This window comes from Strix aluco, chromosome 2 (assembly GCF_031877795.1).
Source record: "Strix aluco isolate bStrAlu1 chromosome 2, bStrAlu1.hap1, whole genome shotgun sequence".
Classification (NCBI taxonomy): domain Eukaryota; kingdom Metazoa; phylum Chordata; class Aves; order Strigiformes; family Strigidae; genus Strix; species Strix aluco.
Window position 1 is genome coordinate 29,993,933 of NC_133932.1, and position 21,652 is coordinate 30,015,584.

Sequence of the window (21,652 nt, forward strand, 5' to 3'; positions counted from 1 at the left end):
AGTTATAAGATCTAATAGACAGGGGATTTGCAGTCTCATGCAACAGCACCCTAAATAGAAAAAGAGTTGGTGTTGGATGAAACCGAGTTATTTACAATGTTAAATGGGTTATTAAAGATGAGAGCTCCCATGTCTTCAGTGGAAGTCAGTGGGTTACCAAACACAGGCTGTAACTTGTTGAGTTTTATCAGGTGAAAAACTTAGAGCTCTAACAAATCATCTTTTCTTACAGATATTTGTTTGCTGCTTTGGTAAACTGTCTGCATTACTCTGTCAGCTGTAGCAGTAGTGAAACACTCCATCTCCCTTAGAAAGCAGAAGCAGCTTAATTGTGGCAGGACAAAGTGCGATAGTTTCTGGCCAGGAAGGCAGGTTAGATACCCTGTGCTGGGTTCCATGCCAATGTGGTTCTCTTCCTTCCTGGACCTGAGCCATTGCCATCTGCTGCTGTGGTCAGGGAGGGGTGTAGAAGGGAAAATGCACATTTTTTCAAACCTTTCTTCTTGAGTATGGTGCTTAAGAAGGTGAGGGGGGATTTCTTCTGCTTTGTTCAGAAACTTCAAATCTAAAAGTGTGTTCATATTTTATTTATTATGATGATAAAGCATCAGAAGATTACTTATTAGAGTGGAACTGCTGGTGTAACCTTAGCTATACCTATAAATATAGTAATGTGTGTATGTTTGGGGAGTATGTGCCACTTTCAGTATGCCCTCAGTAGCAATTCTGTGAAATTAAAATTATTTGTTCATTGTACCTTTGAGAGTGTGATGAATTGGTGGTATGTTATGGAGCAAAAAGGTTTTCTGTTTTCTGTTGTTGCCCTCTACGTGTGTATGGCTGGTGATTAGCTACTGCTGAAACCTCATGTTCCAGACTGAAAAATGACAGGCTGAGGTTTCATTTAATGTGTGAATGCATGTGGGTCGTTGAGGAAGAAGGGGCTGAGTGGTTTAGTTTATGGGGGGGTCCATTTTTTACATTCTTGCCATAATTTGATAAGTCGTAGCTGTGAATACAGTTCTGCTTATTTTTATAGTCTTAAACCAAATACTGCATGTCATTTTTTAATATACAATATCCATGGAGCAGCATTCCCTTTTGTCTTATGGAAAAAGACTTATAAAAAAGAATCTTTTCATATTTCTATTACTCTTTTTTTCCTTCTTGGAGAGAGATGAAAGTGACCCGATAAATTAAGACTGCTTGTGTCAAGGTGTCTTCAGTGTTTTTTACAAAAGGCTTAAGGAACAGAGGGACACTTAGTGCCTACTAGCTCAGGATGAGAGAGATTCTTCAGAATATTTCTTAGCTAGCCTTTGGAAACATCAAGACAACTAATATTTTTTACCAATAGCAAACAAAAGAAAATAAATTAAAGGAAATATGCTCCCAATGAACAATTTTAACTCAAAGGAATCCCCCCTATTTCTGTGTTTGCAAGAAGTGAGAGTAATTTAGAAACACTTTGGAATGGAAGTAGCTATGGGGTTTTGTTTTGTTTTGTTTTTCTCCATCTTAAGCTCTGATCTTTCTGTGTTTCCTTGTTGCTTGTGAAAGAAAATCCGAGAAGAGATAACGCAAGTGCCTTCCAAAGTCTTCTCTCTCTAAATCCATCTTTCCCTTTGCAAAATGAAATTACTCATGTTTTTGTGCCTTAAAAGTACTCCTACAACTACAGAGTCCAGAAAATTGAATATGCCTGTTTTGAAAATGCTTTTACAGTGTACAGAATCTAACACTGAGTAATTGTCATCACCTGAAAAATATTTTATTCACTTCAGGATTTAAGAAGAAACATATTCTAGCCTTAAGAGCAGTCAAGAATACACTTTCATTGAGGTCATGAAGCAAACATCCTAGTTGAACTCTTTTTTTAATGGGAAACACATTGAGTTAATTCTTCAGAATAGAGCTTGGCTGCACAAGAATAGAGCTTGGCTACACAAAGAGTCCAAGAATGTTAACAGGTTTCATACCAATAGATATCTGAAAACTTAATGATTATATACTATAAAGCTGTGTTGTTTTTTCTTCTGCTCTTCTTCTGCATATTTTTCAAGCATTGTCTTTGCAAGGATCTATTATATATGACCTCATTCTTGTCATTTATTTACATAGGCATTTCTGAGATAAATAATTCAGGAAAGATGCAGTTTTATGAAGCACATCTAATCATTGTTCAGGAATTGAATTATGATATTTTCTTTTCATGAACGTGTGGGAGGAATGAAATAAAATATTGCTAATTAATGCTGGATTACGTAAACAGCAATAGATGAATTAATTGTTCTGCAAGTTCACAAGTCACCATAAGTGTCTGAATTTAGTGAGCCTACCAGAATGAAAGAAAACAAAACACATGGTCCGAAATATGACATATTTTCAGTTTACATGAGTTAGAAATCTTTTCCCCTCTAACTTGCTATAAAATCACACTTTGTCTTTTGGACACACAAAATGTTTTGGGAATAAACTCATTTAATCCCAGGAAATACATAACCTCTGATGAAATTACTTCTGGTGTTGTATATAATGTTTCAAAAATTACAGGAAAAAGTAACAGCTAAAGAGGAGTGCCTTTGACTTTTCACATGTGCTGCTTGCAATTTTGTTGAAAGCTTTATTAGTAAAATCACATTTCTTGTCTATATGTACAGAGGAAGAATAGTATAAATGATATAAAATCCTTTTTTTGGAAGGGGCTATCCTGTGGCCTCCTAATTCTTCTGGAAATATGTCATGGATAGAGATACACTACCTGTATTTGTTCTTGTATTGAAGCATTCAAGCAAGTTGCAATGTACTTATATAAATGTATGTAAAGTCACATTGTGCATTCCCACTGCTTACATCCTGCCTTTCTTGAGGTGGTGTTACAGGCAGTAGTAGCAAAGCTGTTCTTGCTTTTGGACTATATGTATGGACAAGGAGGAGAATGACGAGAATGACTCCCTTGAAAAAAAACTTTAAAAGCATTTCAGTGATGTGTAACACACTTGGCGAAATGTGTGGTGCAGGAGATCAAACAGACTATTTTCCAGCCAGCAACCAGTTCTCATCTCTGCAGTCCTGTCGACTGCTGTTTGGCACCCTGTGTCTTGTGGTTTGCAGTGCAGATTGCTTCCTGCGCACATTTGCTGTAGCACTGTGTGCATGCAGGTAACGGTGAGGATACATTCCAACTCTAATTTAACTTTAAATTTGGAGTTGGGGAAGCAGAAATCACCCCCCAACCAAGTAATGCCTGATTTTATTGCTTTTTTTATAACATGTGAAAGCACAGAAACCAAATATAGTCACAGGGACTGCCTGAGAACAATAAAACTCATTCAGCCTGGTATGTTATATGAAACTTAGTCATTATCAGCATGTGAATTCATGGTACTATTAAGAGAAGAGATAATTATCTAGGTTAATGTACTGCTTTCCTTTCCTCTTTTAATAAACCCTATACATCTTTGCACATAAAACCATAGAATATTGTAGTCTCTTCTCATCGTAATCATCTCTTGGTACTTTGGCTTGCTTTATGCATAGCTGATTACTTTTACATTAAAATGAGAAGTATAAATGGCATTAGGAGCTGTAGGAACAAGAAGTGTTTATGGTTAGTGAAGGGAGGGGAGATTGTTTTACTTAGTTTTTGTAAGAACTGGAAGGAAAGATTTTGCTAAGTATGTACTGACATAGAACATACATTAAAAAGAATAGTGAGCACAAAATCATCTTACTGGCATCTGAGGAACCTTTATGCTGAAGTTTTTGATATGTATGGAGACTAAATTTAGATAGCTTAAGGATGAACATACTCATCTACTTGCAGATGTCAAATATTGGTACATATGAATTTAATATGTTGTGTTCAGTAGGCTGAAGAAGACTTGCAAGTTAACAAGGCGGGTTTGATATTAAAAGTGGAGCTTTTCATTTATTCAAAGAAATCTCTTTCCTGGTCGTTTTCTGGGTGCCTTTGTCCTCATGTGGCTGCCAGTGACCTCTGTGGGGCGACAGTGACTCTGGGAGAAAGAGCTTGTTTGTAGCTTATTCATTCCTCCTTATTAACAGTGGAAAGATACCAAATGTAAAAAGGTGTCAGTTTTCTCTAAGTTATAGTGAATTCCTGAACAAATTTTACATGGAGAGAAGGGAATAAAAATCTCAGAAGCAATAAAGTATAGCTCTTTACTTAATAGAAGTTTATTTTGGAAAGGTTCTGAAGGTTTTTTATGTTTTGCAGTATTTATCTTGCACCCAGGTTATGGAGTACATAGCAGCCGTTAACAAACTTGCTGCTAAGTGTTGCTTACATTTTCTTGATAAGCCCGAACTATCAATTAAAATAATTTTGGATTAGAAACAAAGACTAAAATACTTGTTGTTTGACCCCGGAGGGCAACTGAGCACCACACAGCTTCTCGCTCACCCCTTCCCTCTTAGAAATAGGAAGGAGGAAATAAAACAAAGGGCTCAGGAATTGAGACAAGTACAGGCTGGGATGACTCACCCATTACAGTTATGGGCAAAAGACAGACTCCTTAGGGGAAGAAAAAGAACATCAATGTCCTGGTTTAACCAGGATAGGGTTAAGTTTCCCCAGCAGTGGGGGGGGAGCTCTAGCCGGGTTATTCAGATACCATGCGGACGTCACATCCTGGCGCGGGAGCACGGGGCGCATGGTTTTATACATCCGCTCCTCTCACTGCTGTATTGGTAGATATACTTTGCTCTGTTCATTGTTATCACTGTTATTGTTGCTGTTTGTTGTGTTGCTGTTGCACTGTTGTATTAAACCTTTCCTTATCTCAGTCTCGGGGCTTTGTATTTCACTCCCTTTGTGGGGGAGGGGCAGCGGCCGTGTGGTCTCAGACCCCGGCAGGGGCTAAACCACCACAATCAATTAAATTCGAACACTACCACCACCACTTAACAGAGTAGGACAGTAAGAAGCACTACCACATCTTAAAAACACCTTCCCCCCAACCCCTTCCTTCTTCCCAGGTTCAGATTTCCTCCTGATTTCTCTACCTCCTCCCCTCCAGTGGTGCAGGGAGTGGCAGGGGATGGGAATTGCAGTCAGTTCATCACCCATAGTTTCTGCCACTCCTTCCTCCTCAGGGGGAGTACTCCTTATGCCATAGTCCTTCCAGTGCCGAACTACAACAGCAGGGGCTTCCTTCAGAGTCCTGGTCTTCTTTGGGTGCAGCCACCTCCCCCAGTGTGGGGTCCTCCATGGGCTGCAGATGGGCATCTGCTCCACTGTGGACCTCTATGGGCTGCAAGGGGGACAGCCTGTCCTCTCACCATGGGCTGCAGGGGAGTCTCCGTTTGGCACACCTTCCCCCATCTATTCCTCCTCCTCCTTTCTTCCATTGACCTCAGTATTTGCATAGGTGTCTCCTTCACCACTCTTCCTCACAACTCCAACTCCTCCTTCCAGTATCCCCTTCTTAAATATGTTATCACAGAGGTGTGGCCACCATCACTAATTGGCTCAGCCTTGGCAGGAGGTGCATCTGACTTGGAGCCAGGGGAGCTTCAAAAAGCTTCTCACAGGGGCCATCGTTGTTTAAAAGAAGATGAACAGAAAAATTTTAGTTTCATGGAGAATTTTGCTATGGAAGTGACAAAATTGGGAAGTAGGCTATTTCAAGCAAAAGATCTTTTGCATTAATGAGAAATGAAGGTGTGTAGGAAGTGAGCATGCCACAGTGGGATTGTTTTCACTCCAGCCTCCCTAAAATTTTCACCTCAAACACTCATCCCATCTCATTGAAGTGCTTGACCTGCTGTCCATACTGGGCACCAACAAACAACCCAACAAAAGTGTAATTGCTCTTTTGATCAGATTGGTGGTGTGGTCAATGTGTGGATGGTGCTCTGGGGACAGTAATACTGTTCCATTACCCCCATGCACCCCTGAAACAGAGAGGTTGGACCTCAGCCAGCAGTGGGAGTTGAAAATGGGGTTGCCATCAGGTTTTAAAATGAGATAATCTCTTTTTAATCAATATTAAGAGGAAACTTGTGAGCTGCTTGGGAATCTATCTAGATAAATCAGGATGAAGCCAGGCCAAATGCATGCACATATACAGCACAAATGCTCATTTTCATGGAAGAAATTAATGAAACGGGAGTTAACATTGGCTTTGAAGACAGCATTTCTATTTAAAAGGGGAAAATGGCAATAGAACCCCAAGATAATCCTTGCATTAGGGTTTAATGCTTTTTCTTTTCTTTTTAATGGACTAATGTTAAGGTACTCCTCCGACTTAACCTGAGCTTCAGGTATAAAGAAGAAAAGAGTGAGGGTTTATATAAGTCTATTAGAAGAACAAGAAATAAAATAACTAAACCTGAATGTTGCTTAAAGACATTACTGAAGCAGTATGAATTAAGAATATAACACTGTTATTCCTGGAATTTTTCCTTGTGATCATTATAAGAATACTCGGTAGACAAGAAGAAGTGAACGTATATCCCCAGCAGAGCTTCTATGACCACCCTCAGAATGATAAGTAAATCTGGCCTCAGGACTCCCAGAACCAGATCAGATGTTATGACTAAACAATACAAGTGCTGATTTTAAATATTGTTGTCTTGTTCAAGATATTTAAATGAGAGTTAGATGGGTTAGCATTTTCATGGCAGCTGTATTCTGGACCAGGACCATCAGTCCTGTTCATAGTTTCAAACCCATAATTTCAAAATTTAATAGATAGACAGTCTCATACCTAAACTAATTTCTTTGGATTATTACTCTTGGATTCTTAAATTGTTTAAAGATACAGTATTTATGATACTTGATCAGTAGGCTAAAGTAGGCTTTAAGAAGCTGACCACCACGTCATGTATTGCGTCTTAATTAGATGAAGGAACCCTGAGTTTTCAGATGGTGCTGAGGATTTGCCTGGATGAGAAACACTAGGGTGGTCTAAAACTTAGTGACAACTGAGAGAGTACGAAGAAAGGTACTTCACTTGATAGAAACCTGCAAGAGTACAAGATCACTGACAAGATACTTTTTTTTTGATCTCTAGGTATGATATTTCATCAAATTAATGTGATAACTACTACTAATACTTCTTTCTTTTATTTCTATTTTATCACTGATTTGAAAAAATTAAATGTGGCATAGTTTCTATACTAGTAGTTGGATCATATATACTATTTAACAGCAAACCTCCGGAAAAAATTCTGACACATACGGACCCCCTTATCACATCGGCTTGGAACTTTGCTAACATTGGAGCTGCATGGTTCAGTATTGCCAGATGACCTCGGACTGTTCTAAAAATGTAATCATGGATGTAACAGTTATTTAATAATTGGTCTGAAACTGCTTGCTTTGTTGTAACTTTTCAGCTGACAGGTGTCCTAGGCCTAGCTTTGGTGTGTCAGATTATGCAAAAGTTCATTGAATCATTTTTTAAAACCTGATATAAAAGTGTACGGTTATGGTGCATATTATTATGTTAAAAATACATTTAAAATAATGTGTATTGAGTAACAATATCAGTACTAGGAAATGAGTTATAGATGCTACATTTAACATACACAACTGAGAACAGAAATCTTGTGTAGTCATTACACATAAATGGAACACTGGATGCAAGTTATACATTTGTTAATTGAGGAATAAAAATAGCATTAATACTTATTCAACTGAGGAAAAAAGACCATTTTCTCCCTGCTACATCAGATGTGAGACTGATGAAAGTTTATATGCCTGCTTTTATCCTGTGTGTGACAGATTATTTAGTTACATCTAAATCAAAATGCTTACTCTGTAGAAAAGGACTATGATGTTTCCTGTCTACCGGATGTGAAGGGAATTCTTGGCTTTTGATTTGGAGTTGCACTTTAAAGTGCTCCAGCAGTAATAGTTGGGGAAAGATACTTGGAATAAATGTAATTAATTGCACAAAGTGCAGCTTTCTTTCAAGGCATTTTCTGTGCTGCTTAAAGTGTTTATGGTATGTGAGTCTAGCATGTGGTTGCTGTCTCTTTCCTCTGGAAATACCTAGGAAGGGCAATGAAAGGTGGCATGTTACTAATTATGTGGCTTTTATATAGTTTTTGAAAAAGAGGTAGTTATATGACTAGTAGCACAGGATTGTCTGTGAATGGAAGATGTTAAATCACTTGCCTGACATTCAGGAAGAACCAGTTACTCATGTCTTGACTTAGAGACAAAACTTTTGTGAGAGACTCAGTATTTACTTTTATGCTCAGAATGCTCATCTGAGGGGTAGACCCCTCCTGCTATTATAGTTATTCATGGTGCTAAGAAGTTTGGAATGTTGGCAATATCTTTGTTTTCAAGATGGCAGTGGTTTTCAACTACTTTGTTCTCTATATAGGATTTGGTTTAGTTGTTTCCTTGAAACCTAACACTACTTTTGAGCAGAAGGATAAAGGAATTGTCTGGGTTATGAAAACAGCTATGCCAATTTTATAATAACTAGATTAATAGGACCTGTACCAGATTTTCATTGTAAATGCTACTTTTTGCTCATTAAATACATAGATACATTCCTTTATCTTCAGAGGACTCATCTTTTTTTTTTTTTTTTTTAACTTAAAATGGGAATGACAAAAGGTAAAGTTAAGTGAAAATTTACCTTCTAAATTGCCAGGAGCAAATTGTTCAATATTCACTTGAATTGATGTTTAGTAGATGGTAACTTAGACCTGTACGTACCACTGATGTTCAATGGAAAAGTGTAAACAGCAGAGGTAGACAACTGTGACTACATTCAATGTTCTTAAGACATAAAAAAAAGGACACAAATTAGTTGTATCAAAGACATGCTTTTCCTGTCTTGCCATTACCCTTTTTTACAACCTGATAAAATTTTAGGTGAAATTAATTAACTTTTCAGTCTTTAATAAGTCATTTTTCAAGAAACAAGGAATTCTGAATTATCTCAGAGTTGGGTGTCCTTTATTGTCTCCAGTATTTCTTGTGATTTTCATGGGAAATCTAAGCTAGGGAAAAAGTGAGTCCATTAAAATGTACAGAGATACACAGGATCACTGTACATCTCTGACGGATTGTAAAAAAATGTTTGATGTATAATTCTTTCGTTACTTACTGAACATAATAGTTTTGTAATGCCTTATTTAAAAGTGAGTTATCAAGTAACATTTTTTTCTAAGATTTATGAAAGAACATGCATCTAGAGGGATTTCCCCTCCCTTAGACTTTGTCATATATTAAATAATAACATGCTTAAGTAAGGAATGTGTAAGAAATGTGCTTAAGTAAGGAATTATGCACAAGCTACAACCTTTTAAAATTTAAATTATCCTCTTTTGACAAATGTTGGTTTTTAAAACTTTGCAAACTTGAACAATTTCATCCCTCCCTGACTGTCTCAGGTCACCCCTAGCCCCTCTCCACATCCTGCTCAAGCTTTCCAGAGACACTGGTATAAAAATGTTCTCATTGTTTTAATTACCTTCTTCAGATATTTTCTGTCCGGACATCCTTGAGTAAAGAAAAAAAATCACAGTAATTTTATGATTTTCTTCCATCTCTAAGAAATGATAATATATCGTGAAAGAGCTTCACAGAGTGAAGACAATATATGTTGATCTACTTATGAAGAGGAATCCAAACATCTAGCATGTCATTAAAAATATGTTTTTCAGAGATACATTTTTTTCCTGTTCAGATGATAGAATTTTCATATTTGTGTATAAAGAACCTAGAATAAGAAAAAGTAGTACTCATACTCTCATATAGTTCTTAACACAATGGGATTTGTCATCATTCTTGTCTCCTCTTGCAGTGAATTCAACCATCTGCAGTGAATCTACTGAAGCTTCAGGGGCCTATACCCACCTTTTCTCCCCTTTAACTGAAATTTTTTTTATTGGAACAATTTTACAGTTGTAAGAGAGGAGGAAGTAAGAGGCTGTGGATGGAAAGCTGTAGTTAGGGTTAATTTCATGGAGGGTTTTGAACTTCAAGATGAGGAGATCATGACGATGATACAGGGAGTGTGAGATGAGTTACTGATTTGGTGGAGGGGGGAGGGTTGGACCTTGCACAGATTTTTGCCTGTGACATAAAGTTTAGAAAACAATCCTGTGGGTGTTCAATTGGTGGTCACCAGGTCACCTTTCTGGGTAGTAAGACTGAACCTAAGCTCTGGCCATGTAGCAGCAGCAGCAGCAGTTGGAGTCCTCTGAAGCAGTGATAACTTCATTCCAAAACGGATGAAAAGTCCAAGGCTGGAGACAAGCAATCATCTCAGCTCTGATGTCTGTGATAGAGCATGAGAGACAAAGAGGAGTTTTCTCCTCCTGCTTTCTATCACCTCAGTGTTTTACTTAGGATCAGCAAGTTTTGAGAAAGCTGCTAATGCTGTTTGCATCTGACAGGAAGCATACATGGATGAAGATTTAGGTAAGCCATTCCTAACTGGGGTTGTGCTCTAGGTAGTCATGTTTTCCTCCCCAAAAGGTATACTGTCGATGCTCCTTAAGTAGCTTCAGAAAGATGTGGAATAGTAGCTTATTCACTGCAGCAGCTCCTCCAGGAGGGTCACAGCTCTGATATAAATGGAGGCTCTGCACCTTCCAGCTGCATCGTGCGCTGCAATGCTGGTTACCATTACCAATGCCAAAGCCTCCATCCCTCACCTCGTTCCTGTATATTCACACTTGGGCTACATAAGAGAGCACCATGCCAATTTTCTGCTACTTCCTAATTATTTACCATTATCTGCTGTTTGCTAATGTTTACATTCTTAACAGCATATTATAAAATATGGTATAAAAATAGGGGACCTATCAAATAAAATCTAGTTCTCAGTGATACCTCACTTCTGTTCCTGTCCTTGCTTTGGCTTAATATTAGAGAGACACTTTCTGAAATCTTAATGTTAAATGCACCAAAGCAGTAATTTTCAAAAAAATTATTTTCTCAAGTCCTGTGCAACTTCTTCCTAAAAGCCTTTTTTCTCATATATATGGCTGTGTTTTCCCCACATGAGTTTCGATTGAGAACTCCTGAGTTTCTACAGCCTTTTAACAAATGTGACAATCTCTGTGATAAATACATCAAAGATATATGTGTTTTTGAATACTAGCATAGTTTTGTCTTGATACTTTCAAGGGTTTATTTTTGTTTCTTCACTACTGTGCAATATATTTTATATTTAAAAGTGAATGCATGTACACGTGAAGGTAAAAAAGTAAAAGGAATTTGTTGTTTAATTTAAAATACTGATTGAAGAAATTGAGTTGTGTTTAACTGGTATTGAATAACTAGAGAAAAATTCCTGAAGCAAAAGAAAACATAAAATCAGGATGCTAATAATGGTGTGTTGGTGTTAAACTTTTAATAAAATTTTTATATTCATTTCCTAGGTGGCCTTGTATGTCTTAAAAGAAGGAACATAAAAATCAGTGTCAGACTCGTAAGAGGTGTGCTTCTCAACCGTGACTGTGCAAGACCAAGAATCACAGCTGGAAAAGATGTGTCAGCCGATACCCATTTCAGGTAAGCTGCTTCCTCAGGTCTGTGGCTTGTTCTTGTAAAGCCAGACTCTGTAATGCTTTAGTTTTACACTAGAAAATCTTCTTGGTCCTGTCCATGGGAATTGTGGAAAAGCATGGAACAACACCTAATCAATAGTCTTCCTGAGCTAAAACAGAAATCTTGCTTCTTTGCCACCTTGCTTGTCCAGGGACAGACTGATTTGTCTAGACTGCTCCCAAGTGAGTATTCAAATTGATACACCAAAATAGTAGGCAATAAGATCCATGTTGGCAGGTGTCATTCAGCACACAATGCTTTGAAATTGCTTTATAATTCAAATTATTTTGAACAATTGATGAAAGAAATCAGACTGATTTTAGACTTTCTTCTAGGAATCAATATACAAAATGAGATATACTACGATAAGTGATTATGAGCCTTCAACAACAGAAGATTTTATTATACTTTTTACTGATTTGCTGCCAAATTCATTGCTGCTGCATAATAGTATAGGATGATTTTTACTACTTTGGGCAGTTGATTTAGTAAATTGTAGATACAGAAAATTCCACTCATACCAAATAGAGGGGTGATGACTCTTTTGCTAATGACTTTTATTAAATATTCTATAACTAATATACAGATAGAAGCTTTCCAGCTTTTTCCACCACACTTTTTTTTTGATGTAGCATTATATCCATTCCATGTTTACTCTTTTTATTTTTAAAAATGTTGCTATGAACTATTCAGGGCCAATGTTTTCCTGTTGCCTTTTTTTTTTTTAGTTTTTCAATAGTGAAAAAGACTATATTTGTCTTATTTTTGGGTGGTATTTGTTAATATGAGTAAACTATAAGAAAATGGTTGCATGTTTTCTAATCAAAACTACTAACTCCAGAAAAGATGGCGTATTTTTCCAAAAGCCCAATGGAAAAAAAAATCTTATCACAGAAATCTGCTTACACTTTGTGCAATACCAGTTTTGTCTTATGTAATATACTCTGCGAAGACTGGTGACTCTCTCAAAAATTTTGTTCAGAACTGTAGAAAATTAAGACAGACAAGAAGAATAATTAAGGTCCTAGAAAACTTCTAAAATTAAGTACAACTGAAAATGCCTATTTTAGGAAACAGAAAAGAGTATTTAAAACATAATTAATGTATATATAGCCTTCTAACCAACTTTGATGGCATCAAGGGTCTTGGTTCATTGGTCTTTAGTTAACATCTCCTCAAGCCCAAGAATCTGGGCAAGTGAAATTGAACTGCTTTGATTACTCCATGAGCTATTTCTTCTTGCTTGCAAATGCTGACTCAAATGGCTTAACAAAGCAAGGAGAGAAGAAAAAGAAAGTGGGAAGGTGAGGAAGATGAGATGTCATATACACCTTTCCTGAGACTTCTGGTTTCAAGCTCTCCTCTCTGATTTGGTGAAGCAACTGCTGGAACAGATTGGCTTTTTTTCCATATGCTGTTAATACCCTCCTCACATATCATGTTTACTGGCCCCAAAGCAGTTTTTGTGTCTGTTTAACACAAAACAGTCTCAGTCCAGCCACAGCTGATGTTTCAAACATGATGTTTCAAACATCAGCTCTCTGCCAGCCACCACAACTAGCTTCTTCCTTAGGTCTTGCAGGTGCTTCAATTATTCGGTCACTTTTGCTAGAGCAGGATACATCAGTGTACAGAATTTCATGACTTCATGCCCAAGAAGGATTTTAAAACGCAATCTCACAGTATTTAAACACAGGAGAGTTACACTTAAACTCTCTAAATTGTTGCAAAACTTTAGGGTGACTGCATGTACCAGACATAATTCAGTCTAGCTGTTCTGCCCAGTGCCATTGCAAGTACGTAATTTCAATTTTGTTCAAGAGTGGTTTTAACACAACATAAAAGTGAGTTAAATTTGTTTCAGTCTTGCTCACTGATTGATACCATTCATTCAGCATTATTTTTTTTCCCACTGGCTACCAACAGAATGAATATATTTTACCATTTCTGTGGGCTTGGCAACCTTTTTATTTTACACCTCAGTTGTGGCCCAAATATGCATATTGTTTGAAATACCTAGTGTTTGAAGTGAAATGTAAAAGATGTTGAATTTCAGATCCCTAAATTTGTTAAAACAGGAGGGACATGTCTTGGAATTGAAAGGTAGCAAATGAATAAAAAGAAATATGTGTAATTAGGGTGCAATTGAATCCAAGAACTTAGTAAGATTAAATAAAAAAATTTATACTGATACAAATAAGAGACATCACCGGAGTGTCCAAGTATAACCTGTTTTGGAAAAGCTGTTAAACCCATTGCTTTACACTTTAATCTCTAATTATAGGCTGCCTGCATGATCCAGATTATCCCAGATTTGCTTCTACTAAATTCTTATTTCTTAATCTGCAGGATTTTTTACTGGCTATTAATTTAGTATTCTTCCACTGTCAATGGCCAGTTAATAGCTCAATGTGTGAAACATTGGATTTAACAGCTCTTCCAAAATTGGTCTGTTATTCATACCAATATCAGTCCTTTTTTTGGAATCTTGCTAAATTCTTGCATTCATCTGCATGTTGTATGGATGTCAGTTTTCTAGATTTCCTGTGTGCTTTGGCAATTCCCAAGGAGCCTCGATTTTCAGGATAAATCAACTATAAATTTGTTCTCACAGACTGTTGTAAGGATGCACTCAAATGTTAAACTTTGTTTCCAAACAGCTAGTGCTAACGTGGTGTTCTCACCCCCCTGCCTCTGTCCCTGGGCAACAAATTAATTGAAATCACTCCAGACATCACGCTTGCTGAGTTGCATAAAGGGGTCCAAATCTAGTATCTTTTTAACACTTTTCATCATTCTGGTAGGTTTTTTCCTCCTGTTCTCTGGGCTGCTGCTGAGGATACTTGAAGTTAATAAGGAACAGAAACAGGAGACTTCTCTTATGTTTGATGTTTTCAGGTGTACATCAGGCAGTTCACTTGGTAAATTTCTTCTCTTGGGCTGTGTGCTGAAAACAGAAGCTAACAGAGAAAATCCCAATCATTAAAGGAGAGATTTATTTTTCTCAGCTACTCTACTTGTGGTAACTTAATTGAAGTTTCTTGATAAAGAAACAGTTTAAAGGTATTAATCTCAGGACCAGAGAGCTAAACAGAGAGTAAGTGTTGAAGTAGTCTATGTACTCTTTATTCATTTTGGCTTATAGTAGGAACAATTGACTTGTAAAAGGTCCCATTGCCATGGACTTTAAGAATGATACCAGTGTGTTCTCAAGATCAGGAACCTTGATTGTTCATCCTGACTTTGGGTGGGATGGGGAAGGAGCTTGCTGCAACCTCACTGAAAAAGGTTAGAGCTGGGAAAGTGGAAAATTCACCAAGTATGCAGCAGGAACAACAAAAAAGAAGGTACGATGTTACACTCTGGAAGGGTGGAAATCCAAATGTGTCAGAAAGACATCAAAAGTTCCCTAGGATCTTCTACTACTCACAACACTGTTGTAAGTGTTATGGACCCTGTTTAAAATGCAGCATTGCACACCTCTGCTGGATAAGGTAATTTCATGATTCAGGAGATTTGAAGGTTGAGAAGGGTTTTTCTGCACCAGTGGACCTTACATAAGTGCATTGCTAAGGAAATGAAAGAATTTAGGGTTTGTTATTGTGCCTAAACCTGTCTGCCATCTCATGTCTATGAACAATTGTTAAGTGCTGCATGCATACATATTGTCCAGCTACACAGTTCTCCTGGGAGTTAATATGTGGAGTTAAACAAAGTTAAAGAGCATGAGCAGCTGCTGCTTCTCCCATGCAGTGAACTCCTGAGCTGAAGGGTTTCAGCTTCCAGAAAGTGGGACCTTGGCAAAATGAAGTGCCTAAATTATGTTCATAGCCTGAAGGCTGAACTTGGAGTGACTTAGAGATTGGATCAAAATTATGTATATGCCAGGTACATGAGCATGTGTAAAGTACTTTTTTTGAAACAGGTTCTTGATAAAGATTGTTACTTCTTGCATTGAGCTAGGAGACTCTGCTCTCTCAACTCTTTTCAATGACCTTGCATCCTCATGTCATATCGTTGACTGAAGACAGTGTAAGAGAGAGAGATCCCTTTGGAGTGTCTCTGGACTGTTTATTAATCAACTGGAGAGATTGCTCTGAGTGACACAAAACAACTCTCCAACTTTCACCTGAGGGTGAATGTGTTGCCCTGAAGTGTACTTGTCTTCTCTGGCCTGTGAATATAGGAGATTAAAATGATGATTGAACTTGCTTTGTGATATGGAAATGCAGAGTACTTTCAGTAAGCTTCTGGAGTAGCATTTGCTCACACTTTTGCTTTTCTCAAGTATTGACAAAATCTCAGCTCTAAATCTGATTTGAGCAAATATAAAGCAAAAAAACCCATGCTGTCTTTTCTAGATTTGCAGGGAAACTGGAGGAAGAGACAGGCTATTTGTCATTATTACAATCTTCCCTATCTCCCCCTGTATCTAAAGAGATTTCAAGGTAAAATAGTCACACATAGAGTGACCCACTGTTGTACAATTTTGCTGTTTCATTTTCCTTTAATTTTGAGGGAAGCTTAATAGATCATGTTGTACTGAAAATCCTCTGAAAGCAAGGCTATTTCAAAAAGATGTTGAAGTCCACAAGTACTTCAATTAGTTGAGTTATTTAGGGAAAACTGTGCTGTGTTTTGTGCATAAGTGCCTTGCTACCTGAGGATAAAGTTATTTGAGTAATCATTTTGAGGATTACAAAGAGAATACTTAGCAAAAATTTTCTATTCCTCCCTAGTGTTGAAAGAGCTGCCCTTTGTTTTGAAACAAGTATAAATTTAAGAAGCAGCTATCCAAAAATCTGAACTGAGCAATAGCAAAACAATCAGACTTAGAGCAAGTAAATGTTAAATGCTATATAATTTATATACTATGTTCCTGAGGTTCCTCTGTTTCAGAGCAGTTTTGTAGGGGATAGTCTTTTTCTATCATGTGATTCCTGTGTAATTTAACATACAGTTTTCCATTAAATACCAGCTATCAATGTAACCCTGTACTGAAACAGATATTCTGAGAGAATAATTATGCTTTACTGAGTTATCCTGGGCATTGTAAAGACTACTTTTTGTTTGTTTCTTTGTTTTTGAATGTGTCTCTTAGGGCTGTATTTGAAATAAGATGTTAATTCAAAACAGTGGAGACCAAAAGGAGGACTTGTAAGGACTTCCACTGTTTTTTCCTAACAACATTTTTGCCCTTCCCTCTATTGACCACTGTCAGCCATGTGAGCCCTGTCAATATTAAGAGGTTGTTCTACTGAAAGAAGACTATTGCAGCTAAGAAAGATTTCAGATAGGCTGCCTCTAGTTTATTATTATCTACTTTTTAAGTGGTGGTGTGTTTTCTCTCCTTTCCCTGAACTGTGCAGTTTGGAGTGACAACAGATACTGTGAGACACATCTCAGAATATGCTATAGTAGTCAGTGCTCAACTCCTGTTGGGCAGCAGCAGGGTATGCACTCCAGATTTAGATGAAGTGACTAACTGGACCATGCTGCATTTGTGAAAAAACAGATAATTTAGGTACTATGGAAATTTTATTGTTTGCAGTACTAAGTTTCAGATGTTTCCAGGGTTCTGTGGCAGCTCAGCAAGGTTTTGAGGATCTGACTTTTTAAGTTAGAGAGTAACAGTCCCTTAGCACATCTGCATTCTTACAAATCCTAGCCCTGTGTGCAGCTTCCAGGAGGGCATAAAGTCTCTCTCAAATCCTTTTTAAAGGTATCTGTCTGCATCACCAAGTTCCTAAATATGTTTTATGGTTTTGTTCTTTTAACACAGCTCCATTTTTTGTTTCAGCGGGAGGCAGGCAATTAAACCACTTAGGTTTCTTGGAAAATCCAATTTAGGAAGTGCTACAAACTTCAGTGGGCTAAGTTGGGCTTTGAAGTAAGATCTGTTACCAGTGAATTGCAGTTAAGGGTGTCTGAGATTTGCAGGCATGTCTAGCTAAATTAACTTCATTGCAAACTGCATAATCTCCAGAATTTTGCTGATAGAAGGTTGTTTCTATGGTTTTAAAAAATAAACAGAATTACTCAATTGGTACGCACTTTCTCATCTGCATCTTAGATTTTAAAACAGTTAAAAATCAGGTGTGGTAGGCAAGAATTGCAATGCAGTAAGTGATATTCAAAAAGAATGAGAAACATTACATTGCTATTTCCAGAGCTGTGAAAAAGGCAATTTAATACTGTAACACTGACAAATGTTTATATTTTAAAGTGCGCATAGAAAATTGAAATTGAGTGTTGCATAAACATTTTCTAATTTGGAGAACATAAAGTCTTCAACACTTTTCTACTACAGTGGTTTATTTGGTGTATTTTCATCTCAAGATTATATATATAGTAAATTCAATTTTCTCTTTAAATACACTCAGTTTGTATTGCATTGTGCAAGTAATTCTCTGGAGAAATGATGTAAGTTTTATTTATATATATTATTTTCCATTGTGCTCTAGGACTATTTTTGAAAGGTCAAACCTTGTAAACCACAGGATAACTTTTCTCAGTGATTAGATTTAATCTTTTAGATTCAGTACTATTTATTTGTAATTACTCATTTTCAGAAGAGACTGATGTTCCGGGGTTGAGAATTTGTTGAAAAACTGCACTCTTTCAAGCTGATGTTCCCACCTTTCGCTGTTTATCACTAATGGAATTATCATTGACAAAGCTTATTTGAAGGCACCCATCCCTTTCCTTTCTCAATATCATTGAAGGCAAATAGCTCTTACAATAGATGTTTTCAGCCTAATCATCAAAGGCAGAGGTTCTCAACCTTTCCTTCACCACAGACCTCCCTTTAAATAGCTTTTGTGGCTGTGGACCACCAAGACTTAATTCAAGATTTAAAGCACTAGACTGCATCAAATATTTATTTAAATTTTCTTATGAAGGGTCTTCAGATTTGGAGAAAAAGGGAAATAAGTTAATCTGTTAATGCACACACTTCTATTAAAATATCTTTATTGCAATGTTTCCATATGAATTTGAAATAATATCATCAACACACTTCTTGCTCAAATGGCCCATTTTATGCTATTTTAATGTGCTAATTCCAAATTTTATGCCAATTTTTACATTAAAATTTGATGAAAAGTTTTTACAATTCTTCTCACTTTTCCCCTTGTTTGTCTGTGTTCAGTCACCATATATTTTTGTTTACAGGTCCAGGGCCACCACTTTGAGGAACAGACTTCAGCCCTGTTGTGGCCCTAAAGAGGGCTGTTGGGTTAAGAAAATGTCTTTAAGAGAAAATCCACCTAGTTGAAGTGGATCCCACCAACTACACTAGCACCGAATATACTAGTGGGTCAGGGCAGGGGGAGGTGGGTGGGGGGGCTTGAGTATGAGAGGAGCATTGAGGGGAGGGGGGCTGTGGGAAAAGGAGGTGCAGTGCTTGCCGTGGGCCAAACCTAAATGTTTCCAGGCTGGACATTCCCCACCCCTGCTTTAAGCCTTCACGGACCTGTGATGACATCGTGGCCCCCCAGGGGTCCGCAGACCACAGGTTGAGAACCACTGATCTAAGGTATTTAATCTTATGGAGAGACTAAAAGGAGAAATAGCTTGCTCACATGCTATCTGGATGGCACAAAAACTCCTTGGAAAGACAGGAAAAACCTAGGAGACAAGCTATTTTGAAAGACACTACTTCAGCATATAGCCATTTGGCAGAACAGGTCTCAAGAGGCACAACTAAATGAGAAACTTTTTCTTATGAAGATGGATGGTCAAAAATAGGCACTCCTCCTTAACACATTTGTGAAAGTCTTTTCAGAAGACTCCAGGGAGTTAAAGTACAAAGGAAATTAGAATGGTATATTATATATAATGAAAGTATGTAATACAGCATAGAATCAAAGAATAATGTAGGTCAGAAGGGACCTTCAGAGGTCTCTAGTCCAAACCTCTGCTCAAAGCAGGCCCATTTTAATCAAGTTGGTCAGTCTTGCCCTGTCAAGCTTCGAGTATCCTCATGGATGGAGTTTTCACACTGTCTCTGGGCAACTTCTGCCATTTCTTATCCATCCTCATGGTGAAAAAGGTTCTCCTTTAGATCAAGTCAGAATTTCTTGTGTGCTAACTTGTGTCCATTGCCTCCCTTCTTTCCACTGCATACTCTGAGAAGAGTCTGGATCCTTCTTCACAACATACCACAGTTGTAGGGAGTTGTAGGGAGAAATAAGCTCTTCCCTGAACCTCTTCAAACTGAACAAATTCAGTTTTGTGCCTTTCTTTGTACATTGTAAGATCCAGTGCCCACTTGTTTTGGTGGTCATCTGCTGAATGTGCTCCTGTATTTCAGTGTCTTTCACATACTGGATAGTCTTAAATGAAACATGGGACAAGCAGAAGGGGAAGATCACTTCCCTGGACCTGCTGGCCAGACTTTTGCTGATAAAGACCACGATGTGCTTGGCCTTCCCCACTGCAAAGGGGCACTGCCAACTCCTCTTGAGCTTGCTGTCTGCCAGGACCCCTGGCTTTCTGTAAAGCTACTTTCTAACGAGTTATCTAGAAATATTTTAAATACCTGTTGTATTTTAACCTTATTTCTATAAACTAAATGCACAGTGTTACTTTTATCTGCTTAGAAAATATAATCTGGGCAGAGATATTAATTGACATTTTGGGAGGATTAGTTAGGTTTATACTTATTGTAGGATATACATTCTTAGCCTGAAGTGTAAAAGTTATTTATGTGTAACTATGGTCTTGATTGGCATGTCCATAATTAAGCATTAAAAAATGTTTCATTAGTGTGTATACATGACAACAGTTGATATGATCAGCAGGGTAACAAAAAGTCATGTCATACCATTTCAATTTCCCTTTAAGGAGACCTAGCTGCGTGGCATAGCGATCTCCTATGTAAGTCTAATCAGATCCCTGTCTTTAGAGTGTTCGAAGCAGTGGAGCATGCATGCTACTAATGCAAAATCTTAAGACAGAGAAAGAAGGGAATAAGGAGTTATTCTAAGTTAGCATAGATTGTTTTCTTTGAAACAACTTCTATTTATGAAAAATTGATAATACGAGAGCATAGCAGCCCAGCATGTTAGGAGCTAATTTAACTGATGACTGCAACTCAGTTCCTGACATGCTGGTTTGCAGGGTATGAAACTGAGGTTAGCCCTGACTTTGTAGTTGATGACATACATCAAGTGAGGCAGGAGAATTTTATCTCATACTTTACAAAAATAAAAATGATGGAAGAAAGAGTGACAGCTCTTTGCTGATCCTGTGCTTAAAGCTGTTAAAATTCTTGGCACTTTGCTCTCATGAGACTGTAATCATAAGATGTTGTTGCATACTGTTAGTGGCAGTGACCGTTAAATATGCACCAGAAGGTCAAATAACATAAACAGGGCATTTGAAACTCTATTTCAGCACATTGCAAGTTCATAGCTTGGAAAAAGATGACGATTGAACCAGCAATGAAATGAAAGATTGAGTTCTCTCCAACTGAAATGTACAGGGCTGAGGACAGAGAGGTTAGTTGATAATAATAGAAGATAAGGCTGAGGGTCACCTCAAGAAGTTATTGGTTCTAACTCACTGTTCCAAGGCAGGTTAAATTCACAAAAACCTTCTCTTATCTGTTTTGTTCTTAAGAATTACCAGTAGCGGGAGATTCAAGAACCCCTCAGTTGATTTTTACTTTTAGAATTTTTTTCAACTACTATCTAAAATGAAAGTTCCTTAATAAAGTTTAACTTGATTACTTCTTGTTCTATCTCGAGTGAATGTGGAGAACATAAAATGTCTTTTTATTATGGAAGCTTTTAGCACATATTGGGTACAGTTATCATGTCTTCCCAGTCTTCAAATAAATCTCTTTTTATAACCCACACATCTTTTCCTTTAGACCTACTATTCTGTGAGTAAGTCCTTGTGTTTGCACAGCTGATTATTCTTACCTAATAACAATTTTCTCTTCCCATTATGGATTTACATCCTACATAATTCAGGATATTGCTTCAATTAGTCAAGAGAATTTTTAAAATCGCATCCTTCCTGGCAGCACTGAAAGCACTTTGTGCACCTTTCTCCTACCTTTTGCATTCATACTGCTTTCAAATTCAAGGAAGG